We start from the raw sequence: 21724 nt of genomic DNA on the forward strand, positions 1-21724 counted from the left end.
AAGACAAGTAAAAATAATGCCCACACGTTCTCTCTCAGGTGTGGGAGAGACCAGTAGGTTCATCACTGGAATTTACTGTTGGGAAAATGGTTTGTCAGCAACTTCATGAGAATACCCTTCTAAGGAAAAATAATTGCAGAGGTTTTCACATAGCTCACGATGAAACTGGAATGAGCTACGTATCTGTACTTAGAGTGTAGAACTTAGAGTTCATTCTTGAGTTGTATTTAGGCTATTTTGTCAAATTCATTATTCATTGATTATAGCTATGTAAGCTAGGTGTGTTTTCCACAGGATGATTTGTAAAAGATAAGTGTGGATCTTAGATATTACTACATTAAAATGGATAAAATATTAGCTATTGATAAGCTACAGAAGATGTTAGACTTACTAATTGGGTTACAGAAAGCTCATTGTCAATAATGCTGGTTTAAATGAGAACTCAGGTTGAGCATGTTGGCTCCCAACTATAATCCAAGCTACTGGGCAGATGCAAATAAGAGGATCTTGGTCCAGGTTGACTCATGCAGAAAACATGACACCATATCTAAAAAAAATTATTAAAGCAAACAAAGGTTAGAGGCATGGCTCAAATGGTAGAGCACCTGATTTGAAAGTACAATGCCCTTAGTTCAAACCTCAGTACTGCCAAAAAATAACTGAACTAAATAAAAAATAACAGAGCTTAGATTCCCTTTTACTATCAGTTTGGGCCCCTGTTTTGCCCTGTAGGGCAAAATGCTGGGGTTAGTTACATTATAAATAAAGCATCATATAACTGTTTTTGCAATCATATAAAATCATATAAAAATCATAAAAATCATATAATCATATAAATCATGATCATATATATGATTATAATCATATAATCATAATGAACTGTGTCATTTATGACACAGTTCTTGGTATATTTCTAAAAATTGAAAAAAAAATAAATGCTGGGTGTTAAAACTCATTGCTAAGTTTATGTATTGAGTTCTAAGAAATGAAAGAAAGGACTGATAATAGTGGCAAAATATTCTGAGAATTCTAGAAAAATTGCTCAGACTAAATTACCTGATTAAAAAATACAGAATTTTTGACAGTTCTAAAGTAGTTTTCCTTTTCTCTTTTTATTCTCAGATAATTGTAATAGTTGCATTTCATTGTTCTTCTTTGTGTAAGATTGTAGAGCACCTGTTAACAAGGTTATAACAAGGCTATAGAGGTGAGAAAGGAAGAATATATAATTCCGTCGATGTAGTATATACATATGTGTAGGATTTCAGGGTGTCAGGTGAGAAGGAGTTTAATATGGCCAACCTGGACTATCAAAAGGGGAAGCAGGATCAATAGAAGACAGAATATTAGGACTACCACAAGGAAAGGGTGAAGACTGCCCCAGATTCCAGCTTTGTCTGTTTATCTCGCCACCTCTCCTCCCTGTCTTGCAGACATACATTTACAAAGAGATAAAGGAAGGCATTAAGATAGGGAATAATTGGGAGAAGACATAAGCTATAAGAATTTTAGAGTTTATTAAATTTCTGTGAGAGCTTTTATCTCTTGGCAAGAATTAGACCAGTATTTAACAGCATCCCACCCGCTATGGGATATGTCAAAAGGCCAATAAACTCTCCAAATTATCTGGGAGCTAAACAATCTCTACTTTCACTTATTGCTTCCTAACTTCCTGGGGCCATTGTTAGGGAGAGAAAGCAGAGCTTGGCTTGAGAGTCGTGGGGGTGTGTCCTGCCTTCCTCTGAAAGGATTTGAAGGAACACAAGTTAGATTAAGTGAAGCCTGACTGGATGAGGATTGTGATATTTCTGATGGGACCCAAAGTTCACCTCCAAACCCAGGCACGTTCCAGCAGCTTTAGCCAGAATTACCAAGGGCCCATAGCCAGCCAGAGGAAACACAGCAGAGTGTGAGTGAGATAAAATGACGATGAAAGATTGGAGAATGCTGTACTAACTGAGAGTCTTGTTAGGAGACTCAGAAATTCAGGAAGGCTAATCCTACCTAGCAGTCAGTAGCTTTGTTAATATGATGCTCCTCAAATTGTGTGTATGTGTGTGCTCATGTGGATATGTGTGCACCTTCACATATCCATGGATGATGTATACTTATGACCAGACACTCATACATACAGATATATATATATAGATATATATATAGGCAGTGCCCACTTGCTATGTATATAAAAGGTGCATAGACACACCCCGGGATTGATTTGTGTGCTTTATTTAATCTTAATAAAGAAATGCTTGTTTCTGAAAGCTTTCTTTCCATTCTTTTTTTTTTCCTCTCTGTATAAAGTAACCCTTGTGATATGTTTTGTTAATGTGACCCTGGCACAGAGAGTTAACGAATAAACCAGGGAAAAGAGAACATCATTTACTGTTTATTTTTTTAAAGGGAGAAGTGTTGTCTTTCTGACTCTTGGGCTGTCAACTTACTGGTATGTTAGTGTGCTAGACCGCCATTGCTATAGGGAACACCTGGGATAATCTATTTGTAAAAAGGAAAGATTTGTTTTTGTTCACAGTTTTGGAGGCTCTAGTCTATGATTGGAGCCTCTGTTGCTTTGGGTCTGAGTGAGTGGCAAAGCAAAACTTCTCACCTCATGGCCAGGAATCAAAAGAAAGAATACAAAGAGGATGAGAGTCCTACAATCCTCTTTAAGGGCACTCCCCCATCACCTAACAACCTCTTACCAGGCACTACCTCTTCAAGGTTCCCTAAACTCCTGTCAGTGCCTCCTTGGGATCCAGGCTTCCAACACATGGGCCTTTGGGAATTATTCAAGATCTGAACTTTAACAACTGGTCAGCCGACAGCTGACTTAATATTCACTTCTTATTTAAAATCTTTTAGTGACTTACAACAAGATGTGGTTTGGAAATCTTCTGAGACTTGAATAAAAACAAAATTATATTTTGTAATTCCCAGCTATATTCAACAACCTAAGCTGGACACCTGGCATATGTTGATGGCTGCATTCTCACATCATGAGTCGTTGGCCAATGTGTGCTCAGCGCCTGAGTCAGGGGAGCTGCCGCATGTCTGTGCATTTGCTTCTTCAGTATGAGCCCCACTTTTACATAGGAGAGGAATATGTGAAGACTGGATGTTATTTATCATCTCCCCACATGCCAAATATACGTGTTTTACAATCTATTGTTGCTTTTAATATTATGCAAAACCCAAAATAGGAAAAACCAGCTCTGAATTATTGCAATGTAGAGTTATATTTTATTTTGTAAGAAGGCCAAAATAAATTAGTCAAAATAAATTAGTCACTTGAGGGGGCTGAAGTCCACTTAGGTCTGATCCACTAAAGCAAAGAAACAGGTTGTGCTGATTGTGCGCGTATTGCCTGGGTGCATCCTCTTCAGTTCTCATCATTATCATGTCTCTGAGCCTGATTAATAACTGTAACTACTTTTTAAAAGTATGATGTAACAATATTGGACAGCTTTGATTAAATTCTTCACCAACCTCATTTAAGAAAAGTAGTCAGGGGCCAGAAATATGACTCAAGCAGTAGAACACCTGCTTTGCTAGTGTGAAGCCCCAGTACCACCCACTCCCCAAAAAACATGTAGTCAGGCATAGCTTTGATAGCTCATGCCTATAATCCTAGCTACTTGGGTGGCCGGTGTGGCAAGGATTACAGTTTCAGGCCAACCTGGGCAAAAAATATCTTAAGACCCCATCTCAACAAATAAAAGCTGGGGGTGGTGGTGTGTGCCTGTCATCCCAGCAATGGTGGGAAGTGTAAAATAGGAGGACCAAGACCTTCTTTCCTAAGGAACTAGAAGAAGAAGGGACAGAGTCATGGCTCAAGTTGTAGAGTGTCTGCATAGCAAGCATGAAGTCTGGAGTTCAAACCCCAGTGCTGCCCACCCCCAAAGTAGTTAGTTTACAAATGGCACTTTATTCCTTCCATTGCACATTGCCCACAAAGAAAAAGCTATGTCTTATTACATGCTCACTGATTTTTTCTTCTTTAACTTTGATTAAGGATCCACTGTTCTTCCCATTTAATGGACTTGTACTCATTATATCTGTGATGCTGTAAAATGATAATGGTAATCATACTAGCTTATATAAAATACTAAAGCCATCGTCTTTTCTTATCATACCGTTTTATCCGAACAATTCAAAATAAGCTATACAAGGAAGGTCTTGAAGGTGTGCGTGAATAGTGTTCACTCATGCTCAGTACAGGTTCTCCATTAGGAATGGTGTTTGAGCAAGGAGTGAATGGCAGGATGGTAGGAAGAAAGGAGAGAAGGAACAAGGAAAAAATAAAGAAACCAGCAGCTTCCCCTCCAACCAGCACTGACTTTATGACTCATTATCACAAAAGGGTGGCTGAATTTTCCCTAGCATGTTCCTATTCCTTCTACTTTGTCAGTTAAAACATTCCAGATGGGATGCTGTGTGCCGATGGCTCACACCTGTGATCCTAGCAATTCAGGAGGCAGAGATCAGGAGGATCGTGGTTCGAAGCCAGCCCGGGCAAATAGTTCATGAGCCCCTACATCCAAAAAAAAAACCAAAAAACTGGTGGATTAGCTCAAGGTATAGGTCCTGAGTTCGAACCCCAGTCCTGTAAACAACAAAAAACGAGAAGTTCCGGAAGGGAGAATGAAGGAAAAACAGAACCATCATGAATTCAGTCTATTCATTGTTGAGATGTGCTCTTTGGCTCTTTGGTGCACCAGTAGACAAGTAGAGAGACTGGCCTCTTGGGGAAGTGATGTCAAGTGCTCTTGAAGGGAATTGTATACCAATGCCCAGGTTGGGAAAATTCCCAGTTAGACTGTTATACCTCTGAAAATATCAACTCTTGCATCAGAGAGCAGATGCTTATCTCTAGAAAATGTTTCAGGTACTTTCTAGGCTATATCACCAACTTGATGACTATCAGAGGGCCTACTGGGGGTTCAGCTGCCCAAACATTTAAAAATACCAAGAAACAAACCATTACCATTTCTGGAATGATGATCTTGGTATAAAATCTCGCCATATTTGGAAGGATTCTGAGTTTCCCCATGTACCCTTTCAGAATTCTATTTAATCCAAAATGTCTGTCAAAATATGTTCAAACACCAACAATCTTTAGGGAATGACAGAGGTTACAGGGAATATGAGTCTGGTTTTGGCTCAGGTTTGATGTCATACATAGAATGATTCTCCTGGAGGTAAATGGAAAAGGTGAGGGGAGGGAAGGTAACTTTAGGGAGTGGCTGCCATGTTGCATGCAGCAGTCAACTTTAAGTGACCAAGAGCCATTGTGAAATGGCAGTCCACCTAAGCTACAGAATGGCAGGACAATAATTGGGAAATTCTGTGGAATAACACCTCATAATACATCTTTTCCTTTGTTTACACCTCTGTGGGTTTCCTTTTCTTTAAATAATAACTTATTTAAGAAAGGTTACAACTAATGAATGGAAGAAGTAGAGTCAACCATTAGACTCAATCAGTTAACAAAACGCAATTAAGTGCCAAACAACAGTTAAGAGCTATAACCTCAATAGGAACACTATAGGTCCAAAAGGGCTTTGGGGACTTGCCCAACTTTGACTCAATACTCACAACCTTTAAACATTTGTTGATATTACTTTTCTTCAAATTTTCTATAATTTAATGACCTGTTCAGGCATGCCAAGTAGTCCTCATTCCTTAAATATATGCTCTAGAGTTAACCTGTGTTGTGGTTGTTTGAAAAATTAACCTTTCCATCAACAACTTACAGTAATTAAGGAAATGATTCTGCTTGGTTAACAGGTATGCTAAAATATTTAAATTTTATTCAGTGCTGGTGGTTATGCATCCTCCTTTCTATTCCTGTATTCACAATGTCAAGTACAGTTTAACAGGATTTTAAAATATCATCCTTTTAATAATTCTAGGATAGCTTGGCACATACTTTTCTATTTCTTACCTTCAGATGTATTAGAGAACCAGAATGAAGTGACTCTTCGTAATGCCGTGGCTTCAGTTCATCCAGGCTGGCTCAGAGGAACATATGTTAAGACAGATTTCTACTGGGACCTCATTCTCATAACAGCCTCCACTCTGCAGGTCCATGATCTAAGATGTTTGCCGTGTTTTTGTTTGATTCTTACAGCACATTTATATCCTGGGATTCTCACAGGATGGTTATGATGTGAAAAAGTCTTTTCTACTATATGAGCAGAAATATCTGGTATTTGACATGGTCTGATTCTAAGAGCACAGCATCCTTGCTACACATCTGCAGTATCTTTACCTTTTCTGCTCAGGGGTCTGGACTTTAATTTCACAGTTGTTCAGTGGTGGCTGTCTCAACATGTGAGAATCTAAATTATAAACCCATATTCATCTTTCACTCTGCCACTATTAGAGGGTCAGAGAAAATGTCATCTTAAAGTTTTGGTTTTCGTTTTGTCAGTATCTTTTACATTTTATGTCATACTCTTTATACAAGTAGACTACGTGTGTATGTGTGTGTGCATTCATAGAAAAAATTAAATTATCAAGAAGACCCTTAACATTTACCCTAACCCTAGTCAATTTTTTTCCTGCAAAGAGGTTTTATTATTGTGTTAAGTTATTGCATGCCAAACTCTGCAACCTTTCTATGTATACTCTAGATGTATTCACACATATGCTTATATTCACACATATGCTTATCCAGCTATCTCATCTATCTGTCCTGCTTTAATTTTATACACTCATTTTTATTATTTTTATTAACAAGTAGTAATCATACATGCTGACAGGATTCAGAGAGATTTTCTCATATATGTGGACAGTGTGCACAAGAAAAAAGGGAGGTCCTGTGTGACCAATGCTGATTAATTTCAAATATAAATGGTATTATATTGTCTCTTGTTCTTTTTCACTTAAAAAACAAAGTGCTGTTGAGCTCTCACATTTCTTGTATAGAATCTCTTTTATTTTATCTGTATCCACCCATCTCTTGGTAGAAGTTTGGGTAATTCATATTTTTTTCATTCGCTTAAAAGATTATGCGCGGTATAATCATTGCAAACATTTTCTTTAACTGTGCAAGATTTGTTTTCCCCAAATGGTCACAGAACTTTGGAATTTTGGATCTTTGGGTGATATATAAATGAAAGTTTAAGAATTTAAATTTTAATAGGTTATGCCTAGCAAACACGAGGTCCTCAGTTTCAATCCTCATTAGATATAAGATAGCAATAATAATAATGGGTCAAAAAAACTTCCCATAAAAGAAACTACAACGTGTTTTTGAATGTCATCGGCATTTTCACATCTTTGCAAACGATGTGTATTGTCACACTTTTTAACAATTTTAATCTAGTGATTGATAAAGATTGCATTTCATTGTTTACTTTGTGTTTTGGTGATTCAGTGTATTTCCTTGAGTTTCTGAGCCATGTGTTAGTGAGTCAGTTACTCTTGTTCTTTGACTATTTCTTTTACTGCTTTCCTTTTACATAAGGATGTATAGGGTTTTGAAATATTCTGCATATGAATTCTTTAATATTCATGTGTAAATAATTTCTCACAATCCATTTGACTTAACTTGATATATCTTCCTGTAGAGCAATTTTGAACAAGGAGCAAAAAGCTGGATAAATCTTTTCAGTTGTGGTTTTTGATTTGTGTTTCATTTTAGAAATGCTTTAGTTTAAACTTGTAAACATGCCTATATTTTCCCCTTGCATTTTTATACTTCTGATTTGTGATGTTTTAAATCCATCTGGGACTTTTTAATAGAGTGCTAAGTGACTCTAACTTTATTTATTACATGTGAGCACACAATTGTACAAATACCATCACTTTCAATAGTCTTTCACTGATTTTTAATGCAAACTTTACCAAGTTTACTGGAGGGTTGGCTGCACAAAAGCCAATCACAAGTTCATTTTCACTTTCCTTCATTTTCTGTGGATGCCAGAGTTTATATGCTCATATGTTCATAGTCTTTTCAGCTAAGAGTAGACGTGTGGCTCAGTCCTTGCCAATGAGATGCACAAAAGTTACTGAGAGGCTTCCTCAAAAAGGTTATCCGTGGGTCAATTTAGCATGCCTCTTTTGCCCTTGGTCTCTTGTGTTCTTCTCCCTTGGGATAAATACACATTTCAAGGTGCAAACCTCTTGAATCCATGTGGTGAAGGTCTACAAGGAAGAAGGGTGGACAATAACGGTGAAAATCTTACTAAGCCCCTGCTTGGTGTTGAAATATTAACCATGATTTGATTATGGTTGTGTTGCCTGTAACCAAAGGCAGTTCAAACTACTAGAAATACAAACCAAACTCCAATGTTTGCTACACCACTTTAGCCTGTTTCTTTTTATATTGCTATGTATCCACAGTAATTTAGTGAATGTTTAATTCATGTAGATTTAATTATGTTTTTTAATATCTGGACATAATCATATTTTTTGTTCTTTATCCAAAAATTATATAAACTCTTATTCTTTGTTTAATTTTTAAATTTTTGATCATGTTTTCTGAGTAATAATATTCAGGTATGATTTGTTTTGAATATTATTTACAAGTTTCATAATGAAAATATTGAATTTTCATTTGTCTAATTTTTGCATCTTTTTTCTGTTTTTAATGTATAAAACTATATTATTGTGAATTAGCTGAATCCAAGTTGGTGATGGAGTGGTTTCTATTTTAGTAATTTTTTTTGGTGATAGTGGGATTTGAACTCAAGACCTTGGGTTTACTATGCAGAGCCCTCTATCCACTCAGAAATATCTTAAGCCTTTATTTTAATGCATTCTGTAAAGTTTTATGTAGGGTTTTATACCTATTTCTACCAGTTATTTTGACTTCTCAGGTGTCCTTTCTTTAGCTACCATTTTCTGGCATAATGACATTGTTTTCAATGTCATTCACTTCTCAGGAAGTGATTTGGGTTTTTTTTTTTCCATTGTTTCCTCGGGAATACATTGTGAGAGACATGAATTACTGGTTCTTTGAACATTTAGCAAAATTTGTATATAAACTACTTAAACGTTATGTGTAAGTTTATTTTTTCAACTTAGAACTTTTATTGAGAATTCATCCTTTTAAAATCTTACCTAATGATGTCTTCATCACTGATAAGAGGCTAATATTACCATTTAAGCTTTATTCTATTATTTCCAGATAAGCAAGAGAAATATATGATAAGATAGATATAAATTACATAGATTAACATTTGTAACTATCACTATTTGAGATTTCGGTTTGCATAAGCAAGGAAGTTCTTTATCAGAAAGTCATGATTTATAGCCAAATAATCTTTGAATTTGTGGCATTAAGTATGAGCTCAATTTAAAGTACAATTTCAAAGTTTATCATATAATCATGAATGACATTTAAAGAGAAGATTGATTTAATGTTAATGTCATTGAGGATCTGAAGCAAATAACTTAAAGAAAGGTACGAAATTCTAGGGTATTGTATGAAATCTCACAATATTGTATCTTGTGATGATGCTCATTTTCTATAAGTGCCTTTTTGAAACAATTGTGGTAGGTACCTATTTCTCTTCTGAGAAATACCGAACATAAAAGCACATTTTATATTCAAATAACAGACACTTCATGTTTCTTGTGTTCAATCTGTTGTTTAGAAAATAATATAAAGTAGATCCTTGTGTTCATGGGTACATGATTCCAAGGATCCCATAGCTGAGGGGAAACTGCAGATGCTGAGGGTGCCTGGAGTTCCTCACTGTACCACAGAGCCGACTCTGAGTGCCCCCACATCAACTGAGCTGTGTGATGCACTTGGGGAAAAGCTTTTTGACTCTGTTCTGTCACAATAATCAGAATGGTCCCTTATGATTATGCAGTCTTAGGTGCACTAATATGCATATACAGCACACACATTTACAAAAATGTAATGCATGCCGTATGAGTAACAGGAGCCAACTGTACCATATAAATTTGTTCAGAAATTGATTTTTCTAAAAGTCTTTAAAATGCATCCAGTAAAGGTTGTAATGATGCTTAAAAAGCAACTTCATAATTTGCAATAGTGTCTAACACTGAAACCGATTTAAAATAATAAAGATAATTTTTTATGTTTAGTACATCATCAAGGATTTTGTTTCTTTGTTTTCCCTTTTAACTACACCATCAACTATGTACTGACTAAGAACACAAAAAATTCGGTGATTCTATTCATGTTTTCTAGGCTATCCATCATATTTTATTATATGCTCACTGTATAACTTCAGTATAAATAATTTAAAACTATGGAAAACAAGGAATGTCAAAATTTATCATATAATAATGCTTTAAACAGCCACTTTGAGGTTTAGTGGAAAATCTGAAATCTATATTTTTTGCTGACATTTTATCATACATTAACTGCTTCCAAGTGTTCTTATTTGAGCTCACAACATTTCTGAGAGATGTGTATTATTTTTCGTAGACTTATTTTATTATTCTTTTCTGCTCCTTTAAAAAAATTTTTTTATTCATTTATTCACATGTGCATACATTGTTTGGGTCTTTTCTCCCTAGACTTATTTTAAAATGGAGTAATATGAGACTTGGGCAGTCAGTCTGGATTATTGAATAGTATATCTGAACTTTTAAAGCTTTCTGTGGTGGTCAATTTTGATTGTCAACTTGATTGGATTGAATAGCACTGAGGAGAATAGTGAATCACACTTCTAAGTGTGTCAGTGAGGGTGTTTATAGATAGGATTAAGAGATGACCTACCCTAAATGTGGGTGCCACCACCACATAGGCTTGGGGTCCAGACGGAATAAAAGGTGGGAAAGCAGAAGACCTGCTAGCAAAGACATTGTCTGTTTCTGTTTCCTGGCTACCATATGTGAACAGCCCTGCTCTACCACACCACCTCCTTGTCATGATGAAGTAAAACCTCTGAAACTGTGTGAACCACAATAAATCCTCTTTCCCTTAAGTTGTTTATTGTAGGTATTTTGTCACAGCAATGAAAGTCTAAAAAAAACAAAGAAAGTTGGTAGCTGTGACTACCTGGCCATCTTCAGAAGGTTTTGGATCTGGTTTAAAAAAGTTTAGAGATGCAGGCTAGAAAAGTCATAGAATGCTTAACAGAGCTTAATAGGCAACTCACATGGGAGCTCAGAAGACTCAGAGAAAACTGTGTTCTTGAGATTTCAGATGTAAATGAAAGTACTATTGGAAATTTAACTAGAGGCCTTCAAGTCACATTGTGGCAAAGAAATAGTCTACCTTTCACCCATACTCTGAGACTTCAAGTAGAGCTGAATTTAAAAGTAATGGACTAATCAGTCCGGTGAAGGAACTTGTAAGGCTGCCCAGCATTCAAGCTGTCGTGTAGATATTGCTGGCTTCTTTTAACCAAATTTGCCTTGATAATTACAAAAAAAGCAGTTTGTTTTAGAAAACTTTCAGTTTTTCCAGAAAAAAAAGCCTGTGTGAGTTGGAGCCAAGGAAAGTGTGGTTGCTGAATAGATATGGGAAATTTTTAAAAGGTCAAATGCTTTGCACTAGGAAAATAGGAAAGATGCTTTGAAACCATGTCAGGAATAATCAGGACCCCAGCCCTGTAGGCTCAACTGCGTGAAAGTGTAGAACTCATTTGTAAGACTTTCCTTTGATAAAATATTGCTGCAGAAGCACCCTGATTACACAGGGCCTCCTAGGAAGTTGTCCCTTCAGGATTTATTTTACCGTCCTCAGCTGGTCAGGCACTAAAAGGTTGCAGTCATGGCCCAGGGGGTTTCAACCACAGCCTGAGCTGGCAGTAGACCTTGGAATCATCCTGTCATGTTGGTTTGTCAGGCGCTCAGAATGCAAAAAGCTGTGGAAGCATGGAGGCTTCCACCCAGATTTCAAAGGAAAGCATAGGAGACTAGGTTACGTTTATGCAGCTCAAGTTCAGGAGCTTGCAGAAGCTTCTGAGAGGGCACGTGTGAAGCTGTGAGAGTGAAGCCAAAGATATAATGGGCATCCTGAGGAATTTGGAGATTCCAGGAACACAGAATATGTGCCAAAGAAAGCCACAGGCAATGAGTGGAGCCAGTTCAAGAGAGACTGTGTAGGATACAATTGGCAAATGAGGCCAGAGGGACAGAGCTGCCCAAGAACTCTGGATCTCACATCATGCCACCATGGTTCTGGTTGTCAGACTTGGAACTGTAGGAGGGTTGCCCTCTTGAGTTATGGTTTTGCTTTCATTTGATTCTTCCTTTCTATTCTACTCCTCTCTTTTGGAGTTAGAGTGGTTATTCTGGGCCATTGCATCATGGAATTAGGGACTTCCATTTTGACACTACAGGAGCTCATGGCAAAGTTTGCTTCCAGCCTTAGAGGAAACTTTGAAGCTAGACTTGAGAAAAAGTGGGGATCTTTGGAGATGGACTGAATGCATTTTGCAATATGAGATGGACATGAACATTTTGGGGGCCTGTATGGAGTATTATTGTTTAAGGAAATGTGTTTGGTTGTCAATTTGACATGGAGTTGATTTGTTAGGGTTAATCTTGATTGTCAACTTGATTGGATTGTGAGGTCTTAGGATGTTAGTAAAGCACACCCCTGCTGTGAGGGCGTGTATAGAGAGCATTAACTAAGGGGAGAAGACACACTCAGTGTAGGCAGTACTGTCCTGTAGGTTGGGGGTCCAGATTGAAGGAGAAGGGGAGGAGAAAGCTGCTAATCCAGGCATTTTCTCTCTCTGATTCCTGGCCATGCCTTCCCTGCCATGATGGATGGAATCATCTGAAATTATGAGACAAAATAAATATTTCCTTTTATGTTGTATATGTCAGGTATTTTGTCACAGTGATGGACAAAAGCCTGACTAACACACCTTCTCTTTTCAAAATCAAATTATCTTACTACTAAGGATGCCCTGATTCTCAGGAAGACCCATTGACTCCATCGTGTCATTAAAGTGAAAAAGAATTAAGGGAATGCGCACTAATGAGGAAAATTTCTCTGCTCTGGACTTTTTCTTCAGAGAACTACATAAGATTCTTTTGCACGTAAGTTTAAAATTAAAAACATCATTTAAATGACTTTCAAGACGTGGTCTCAAGCATCATTAGACAGAGAGAAAGAGGTGGGTGTGTGAATTTGTTTTGTTGCCCTTGTGAGCACCTCCTTACCAACTCTGTGTGTGAGCCCTGGGATGTCTACACTGTATGGATGGAGTCAAGCTAAATATCATACAGGAACAACTACCTGACTAACAGTGTCAGAACAGTTAGCAGTATTAAAGATTAATTCCGTCCTCCATACCAGGAAAATAACATGGTTGGTTTTCAATTTTTCTAATTTGGCTATTTCAAAGTTACTTGACTCCTAGTAAGGTTGAACATTTTCCTTTTTTCTGTAATTTTTCTTTATTTTTTTGTGGTCCTAGAGCTTGAACTCAGGGCTTATACCTTGAGCCACTCCACCAGCCCTTTTTTAATGGGTTTTTCAAGATAGAGTCTTATGAACTATTTGCCTAGGATGGCTTTGAACTGAGTTCCTCCTGATCTCTGCCTCCTGAGTAGCTAGGATTGCAGGTGTGAGCCACCATCACCTCTCTTATTCAGATTTTTTAGTAGTTTCATTTGTTTGAGCTTGCTAGGTTCTGTGCTTGGTTTTGTCTGCTATGTCCTCCAGGAACTAAATGCTTCCAAGGTGAGGAGTGAAGTGGTTTCCTGAGAAATCTCTGGCAAGTAGTACTCAAGTAAAGCCTGCAGACTGTGATGTCCTGAAGCTCTTGAGAGGAAATTACAGATGGAGTGGGACTGGTGGGAAGGACCCAGACACCTGTAGAGCCTAGGGGAGTCCTGGTCAATCCAACAAGGCTTCTGGACATAGATTGATTTTTGGAGGTGTCACACAGAGATAGAAATGGCCAGGACATGATATCCTTGCAATGATCACATACCCACTAGGCACTTTCATAGAAGAGTCTGGCTCTACTCAAAGGTGAAGCTGACCAAGGCACTGCCCTTGGAGGGTGTCTGATTTCAGCACTCATTCTGGAGAAAAGCAAAACTTTTCTGTCTTTCTTCTTTAATTGTATACATTTTAGATTGATAACTTTATGTTTTAATGCACTTATGCACAGTAAAATGATTGCTGTAGTTAAGAAAATTGACATATCCCTCATTCTGCATAGTTACTTTTGTGTGTGAGTGTGTGTGTGTGTGAAAATGTGAAGAACTCCTAAAATTTACTTTCTTAGCAAATTTCCCGATACAACACAAGTCATTTTTTGAAGGGAGGACCCAGTACTTACCTCATGTTGCCAGAGAAGGGCTGTGGACACAGTAGAATAAAGGAAAGGACAGTCTTTGTCTAGAGAGGGCACAGTATAGTGGAAGAAGAAGCAGATCATGAATAAGACCTTAAGCAATATGCTTTTGGAAGACCAATATACAGGAAGGACACAAAACCTTGCTTTTGGTGAGTGAGTAGAGGTAAGCAACTTAGCTAGTGTGGTAAGGTCTCTAATTGTGTAGTAAGTCTAGAGCAGCATCTGAATGGAAGATAACATTCTGAAATGTGCCATTTCACCACTAACATTTGCATCTGATGATGGAAAGGAGGCAGTCTTCCTCAGGGAGAGAGAGCAGACTTTGCTCTTTGGTTGACTTGTAGGGAGATATTTCTGTGAGCATTGGCAGCTAAGATTCTTGAGACCTGAATGTGGCTTAGTGAATTCTAGATGGTGCCCCACAGCACCTGATGCAGTGGATCAAGAACAAGGAGTAGATGGAGTCCTCCATATGGTGGGGCAAAAGGAGATTGAAGATCAAGCAGGACTTGTGGGTTTGGGGCTGGAAAGCTTAATAAGAAGATGATGAATTTCTTTTTCTTAATGATTTTTTATGTCTATAAAAATTTCACTATCATACTTATATAAGTTATGTTTTTCCTCTCTGTTTTTTTATACTGTTTTTGTTTTACTGATAAAGAAAATTTTAAATGGCAAAATGCAAGTATCTTTTAAGAATTTTTGTACTGATTTATGACTGGCATGTTATTACCCATCTACAGAATGTACTCACCTTAATTTTTGTCTTTTTGAAAGTTATTCTTTTAGATATAGTTCTTTGATTTAATAGAAATGTATTCTGCTGTGCAATATGAATATGTGTAAACATCACTTCCAGATCCTTAAAACACATCTTAAAATTGGGCTCACGGCATCAGAGTGCTACCATTGGGCTGCAGTGTGCTCAAAGTACGATGTCAAAGCTGGAGTCCTCAGGCTCTCTACATCTGCACCTTGTGCATCATGAGCAAAATAATGAAGGGAAAACTAGAATAGGAGGTGATTCTTCCATTTCCTTATTGCTTTTCAGGCAGGAGGTAATATTCCTTCTCTGATCTTTTATTCTCTTTTACAATCATTCTTCAATCAGCCACCTCATTAATATCTTCTCATTCTCAGTCATCAGCAACTCACTCCCAGTATCTATGTGTGGTTCACTTCTTGAGTCTCAGATAATATTATGCTTATTATTCCCAACATAAACATTTTCTTAAGCAATAATCAATAATTTGAATGTCAATGGTTGGAGAAGTCCCAATGATTGGCATGTTTAATTGGGAAAAGGAAGAGAAATGCAAATCATTTCTCATTGAGTAAAAGAGAGTTCTTAAAGGTAAAGATGAGAGCATCTTTAATGTACTTAATTTCCTTGATCTTCTTAGCTGTCTCTGATGTCAGAGAGATTTAAAACTCCATAAAAGAAAGATTGGGAAGTATTTGGATTTCTAATTTTTCCTCACAAAGCTGAAGTTACATTATTAGTCTTTATGCCAGGCAAATTTATGTTCATTCAGGCATTCAATCTCTCATTTTTTCATATTTTTCTTTTCACTTTTTTCCAAGCAAAGTTTAATTAAGCAAGTACTGTCAAATTAGCTTGTAGTTATCAAGAGTTAGAACATGAAGTTGTCGTTAAAAATCTCCAGTCCCCGAAAGACATGCAGACACAGTTATCATCAGGCGGTAAGGACGGCATAGACATGTGTATGAGCACACTTGTCCCCACCTGGTTTCTGTGGAGGTGGTTGGTGAAGGCTTCCCAAAACAACATCTTATGTGTGAGTGCTTTCCACAAGAGGAGATGCAGAAGTAGTGACATTACAGAGGGGAGTGGCATTAGGATGCTCCAATTCTGTGAGCCTTTCAAATTCTAAAATCAGGTGAAGACAACATGCCTTCCGGTTTCATCAGTAGGGCTCCCAAATAGCCTAGCAAGTCAGAAATCACAGTTCTGGAGCCCATTACCTTTACACGTCCATTTTTTTACTGGGTCTCAGGATCTGACCTAGGATGTGAAGTGATAACCCAGAGAACAGAGTCTCACTTCATTCAAAGGTAACAACCATCAGTGCTCAGCTGACCTGGGTGAAACTGGAAAATAGACCATTATTTTTTCAAGTGCATCAGTACTAGAAATGAGTTGTATAGGGTTGCAAACTATGTTTTCTTTACCAGAGTATGAACACTGTCTCATTGAAAGAGTATTTCTAACTGTTGTTCAGACTGCTACCTTGTTTTACGACAATAACAACTGAATCTTTTTTTCTTTATTATTATTATTGTGCTGGGGGCACATTGTGACATTTACAAACGTTCTTACATTATCTCAAATATATCATAGTTGAAATCACTCCCTCCATCATTCTCCTTTATCCCCACTCTCCCCCTATTCCTGGCATAGTTTCAGCAGGTCTCATTTTTCCATTTTCATACATGTGTACACTATGTTTGCACCATATTCACCCTCCTATACCCTTTTCCCATATTCTTCCCTCTCCCACTGGTATGAACCCCTACCCCAGACAGGACCTGCTCTGCCTGGCTATTCTCTGATTTTTGTAAATGAAAAAAAAAAAGATAATGTTGTTTGTTTAAGATACCTATACAGAGAGTTTCCTTGTGACATTTCCATCTATATATGTATTATAAGTCAAATTGTTTCATCTCTTCTACTTTTCTCCTTTCTACCTTAGAAACCTTCTTATGGTGATTTCTACAGGTTTTGTAAATGTCACCAGATATCTCCACCATCACAATAATAAAGGAAAAAAATTCTATTTTCATTCTTGTGTAGGAAATATACCAACTACACTCCCTTTCTTAACTTCCTTCTTTATCCCCCATCTCTTGTATGTGACCTCCTCTTAGTGTGACCTGTTTTTCATAACATTGCTGTATTTGTATTAGGTCTATATTTTGTATATGTATGAGAGAAAACACATGACCTTTGGTTTTCTGAACATGGCTAATTTCTCTTAAGATAATGTTCTCCTGTTCTATCCAATTACCTGCAAGCGACAAAATTCCATTCTACTTTATGGCTGAACAAAATTCCATTGTGTATAAATGCCACATTTTAAAATCCATTCTTCAGTAGTGGGGCATCTTGGCTGTTTCCATAGCTTTACTATTGTGAATAGCGCTGCAATAAACATGGGAGTGCAGGTGCCTTTGTTATAACCTGACTCACATTCCTTCAGATATAGCCTTAGGAATGGAATTGCTGGATCATATAGTAGTTCTTTTTTTTTTAAATAGTGACTGTACTAATTTACATTCCCACCATCAGTGTATGAAGTTTCCTATTTCCCCATATCCTCACCAACATTTGTGGTTATGTCCTTAACGGCTGCCTTTCTAACAGGAGTGAGGGGGAATCTTCATGTGGTTTTGATTTGCATTTCCTTTATGGCCAGGGATGTTGAGTATTTCTTCATGTGTTTTTTGGCCATTTTTACTTCTTCTTTTGAAAACATCCTGTTCAGTTCATTTGCCCATTTCTTCATTGGACTGTTGATTTTGGGGGAGTTTAGTTTTTTGAAGTCATGAGCATGGGAGATCTTTCCATCTTCTCTAGTCTTTGATTTCTTTCTTTAGTGGTTTGTAGTTTTCCTTGCAAAGGTCATTTATATCCTTTGTTAGTTTATTTCTAGGTATTTTAAGTTTTTTGAGGCTATTGTAAATGACATTGTTTTCCTATATTCTTTCTCAATCTGTTCATTGTTGGTGGATAGAAAGGCTACCAAGTTTTGTACACTGATTCTGTATCCTGCTACTTAACAAAGGATGTGAATGGCCTATACAAGTAGAATTACAAACCCCTGAAGAAAGAGATTGAGGAAGACTACAGAAGATGGAAAGATCTCCCATGCTCATGGATTGGTAGAATCAACATAGTAAAAATGGCTATTCTGCCAAAAGCAATCTACATGTTCAATGAAAGTCCCATCAAATTTCAATGACATTCATCACAGAGACTGAAAAAGCAACATTAAAGTTCATTTGGAAGCACAAAAGACTGTCAATAGCCAAGACAATACTGAGCAAAAAGAATGAGGCTGAAGGTATTTATGATGTCTAGGAGTTTTTTGGTGGAGTTTTTCAGGTCTTTTAGGTATAATATGTCATTTGCAAAGAAGGATAGTTTGATTACTTCCTTTCCACTTTGTATTTCTTTTATATCTTCTTCCTATCTTGTTGTTCTGGCTAGGAATTCCAGGACTATGTTGAATAGGAGTGGAGATAGTGGGCACCCTTGTCTCATTCCTGACTTTAGAGGAAATGTTTTCAGTTTTTCCCCATTAAGTATGATGTTGGCTATAGGTTTGTCATATATGGACTTTATTATGTTCAGGTACATTCCTTCTATTCCTAGTTTCTTCAGACCTTTTATCATGAAAGGATGTTGAATTTTGTCAAAGGCTTTTTCTGCATCTATTGAGATGATCAATTGGTTTTTGTCTTTGCTTCTGTTGATGTGCTGTATTACATTTAATAATTTGCATATGTTGAACCATCCCTCTATCCCTGGGATGAAACTGACTTGATCATGGTGTATGATGTTTTTGATATGTTGTTGAATTCAGTTTGCCAATATTTTATTGAGGATTTTTGCATTTATGTTCATTCAAGGGATTGGCCTGTAATTCTTTTTTTGTGTGTGTTGCTGTTGTATCCTTGCCCAGTTTTGGGATGAGTATAATACTGGCTTCATAGAATGAGTTTGGCAGTGTTCCTTCTTTTTCTATTTCGTGGAAAAGTTTGAGGAGTGTTGGTATTAGTTCTTCCTTAAGGGTCTGGTAGAATTCAGCAATGAATCTGTCAGGTCCTGGAATTTTCTTTTTCTGGGATATTTTATTGCTGCTTTAATTTCATTGTTTGTTGCAGATCTTTTTAAGTGACTAATATCCTTTTGATTCAATTTTGGATGGTCATATGTGTCTAGAAATTTTTCCATTTCTTCTAGATTTTCCAATTTATTTGAATGTAGGCTTTCAAAGGAGTACCTAATTAGTCCCTGGAGTTCCTTGGTGTTTGTTGGGATCTTCCCTTTTTCATTTCTAATGTTATTAATTTGGGTCTTTTCCCTCTGTATTTCAGTCAGATTTTCCAGGGGTTTGTCAATCTTACTTATCTTTTCAGTGAAGCAGCTTTTTGTTTCATTGATCCTTGAATGTTTTATTTGATCTCTATTTTGTTGATGTAAAAACTGACTGTCTTTAAGTTAAGGCACTAATTAAGAAATTTGATGACATTTAGAAGTATTAAAATAAATTAATGGTTTGAAGAGAAAAGAAAGCCAGCATTCCCCTGTTGATAAATGTGGCCAATTAAATTGCTTCTTTGTATATTTCAGATAATCATGATCCCATCTCAAATTACTTGTGAAAAGGCTGATTTTTCATTTACACCCTTACCAATGAGTATATCTGCTCTAGGGTTAGAAGAAGATGCATAAACTCTTAGAAGAAAATTACATTCTTTGATGTTTATGAGATTAAATATTTTCTTGTCAAACTGGCTAAGAAATGACCTTTCTCATGTTCTTTCTAATAACTTCAAGAGATATTTGATTTTCCAAGTGAACGAAGGAAGCTCAAACATCCTGTTGTGCTCTCCCTCTGTATCTCACTTTGAGTTCCTTTGACTTCTTTTCAAACATGTTCTTCAAGCTGTTCAGATTAGTCAAATTAGTGTCTGACATCCCTTGCAATCAGAGTGCTAGAAAGAATCTTTAAAGATCTTCTGAACTAACGCCCCTGCCAATACGCACCGTGGAAAAGATAGATTTCTAATCCAACTCACTTAAAGTGTTTATTGAAAAGAGCCATTTTACTGTTTTCAATGTTTTTGCATAGTGTGTCTGTGAGTATTGCATGCCTATGTATATGTGTGTAGCACAGATGGTTCATTTGATGTATGCACACACACACATACCCAGAAACAAAGACAAGAGTCAGAGAGACAGTTCTATACACTCAGAACTGGTCCTGTACAATTTCCATCACTAGCACTTACTTTAACAAACTTGGATTCATTCATTGTCATCTTTGTTTATGGATCTATGCCTTTTCTTCAGCAGGCTTTGGCTGCAGCTGCAATCACTTGCTAGAAGTCTTTCTGCATTTTTGCTGGTACAGCAGACCTCCATTCAACAGCGGGGAAGATTGGAAATCAGAATTTGGAGGAAAACTAGAAACCTGAGCACACTCTAGTCCTGGCTTTGTAAGAATAGCCAGACCTTTAGGTGAAGCATTTAACTCAGGCCATGTGCCAACATCATTGTCATTCCTTTGAAGGTCATCTTGTCCAACTTCCCATTCAATCACCAATCTCCCTGTCCTTGTTTTTTTTATTATTGTTCTGGGTGGGGGTACATTGTAGCATTTTTTACAAAGGTTCTTACAATGTATCATATATATCATACTTGAATTTATCCCCTCCACTGCTCTCTTCCATGTCCCCTCCCCTGATTCCTGGAACAGTTTCAACAGTATCATTTTTGCATTTACATGACCTGTATACTTTTTTTGCACCATATTCATCCTCCTAACCCTTTCCCTGCCACTCCCTGCACTCTGGCAGAAACTATTCTGCCCTCCTGTCAAAAGCTGCATGTTCTCCTTCATATGCACATTATAGACATAAAACAAATACAGCAATATTTTGGGACATGGGTCACACTAAGGGGAGGCCATACACGGGAGGGATAGGGTAAGGGAAGGAAACTGAAAGCTTGAATGTGGTTGATTTGTTCACTGTACAGGAATAAATAAAGAAATCTTAACCTGTCTGGGGCCATCATGGGAAAGGGACTAGGGAGGAGTGACAAGGACTGAAGAGATGAACCAATTGGGCTTGTAATATAAATATGCATGGAAACAACTCAAGGAATCTCCCTGTAGAGCTAGCTTTATCTCTTTTTTTCTCATCGGCATAACTAGAATAATTGTGGTGATGTCACAGGAATATGAGAATTAAAAAATATACTAAAACTTAAGTAAGATATCCTACAAGTGCTAAGACTATGTTGTGATGAGATGGAGATGCAGGGGAGGCATGGATACCTGTGATCACACATGTGTAGAGGTAGTTGGGATTGCCTAGTGAAAAGACATGGCATTTGACATAGTTGCTATTAACTACCTGAGGGTAATTAAGTAAATAAAGACTTCCACATATCAGTTTCACTAGCCACACTTCAAGTGTGCAACATTTTCATTTGTTCATTGTCAACTGTATAGGGTCATTTACAGATAGAGCATATTTTTACTGTCAGAGAAAGTTCTATGGGAAGTGATTACGATAAAACCCTAAAGAACATGTTCAATTAATAAGTCTTGATGGTAATGGTTAATAATTAGTAATTATTCACCAAGTTTAATAGAAATTTTAGTAGAATTTTTTTTCTCAAAAATGCTGTGAAATAGTATTACTATTCACATTGTACT

Source organism: Castor canadensis, chromosome 4 (assembly GCF_047511655.1).
Source record: "Castor canadensis chromosome 4, mCasCan1.hap1v2, whole genome shotgun sequence".
NCBI lineage: Eukaryota > Metazoa > Chordata > Mammalia > Rodentia > Castoridae > Castor > Castor canadensis.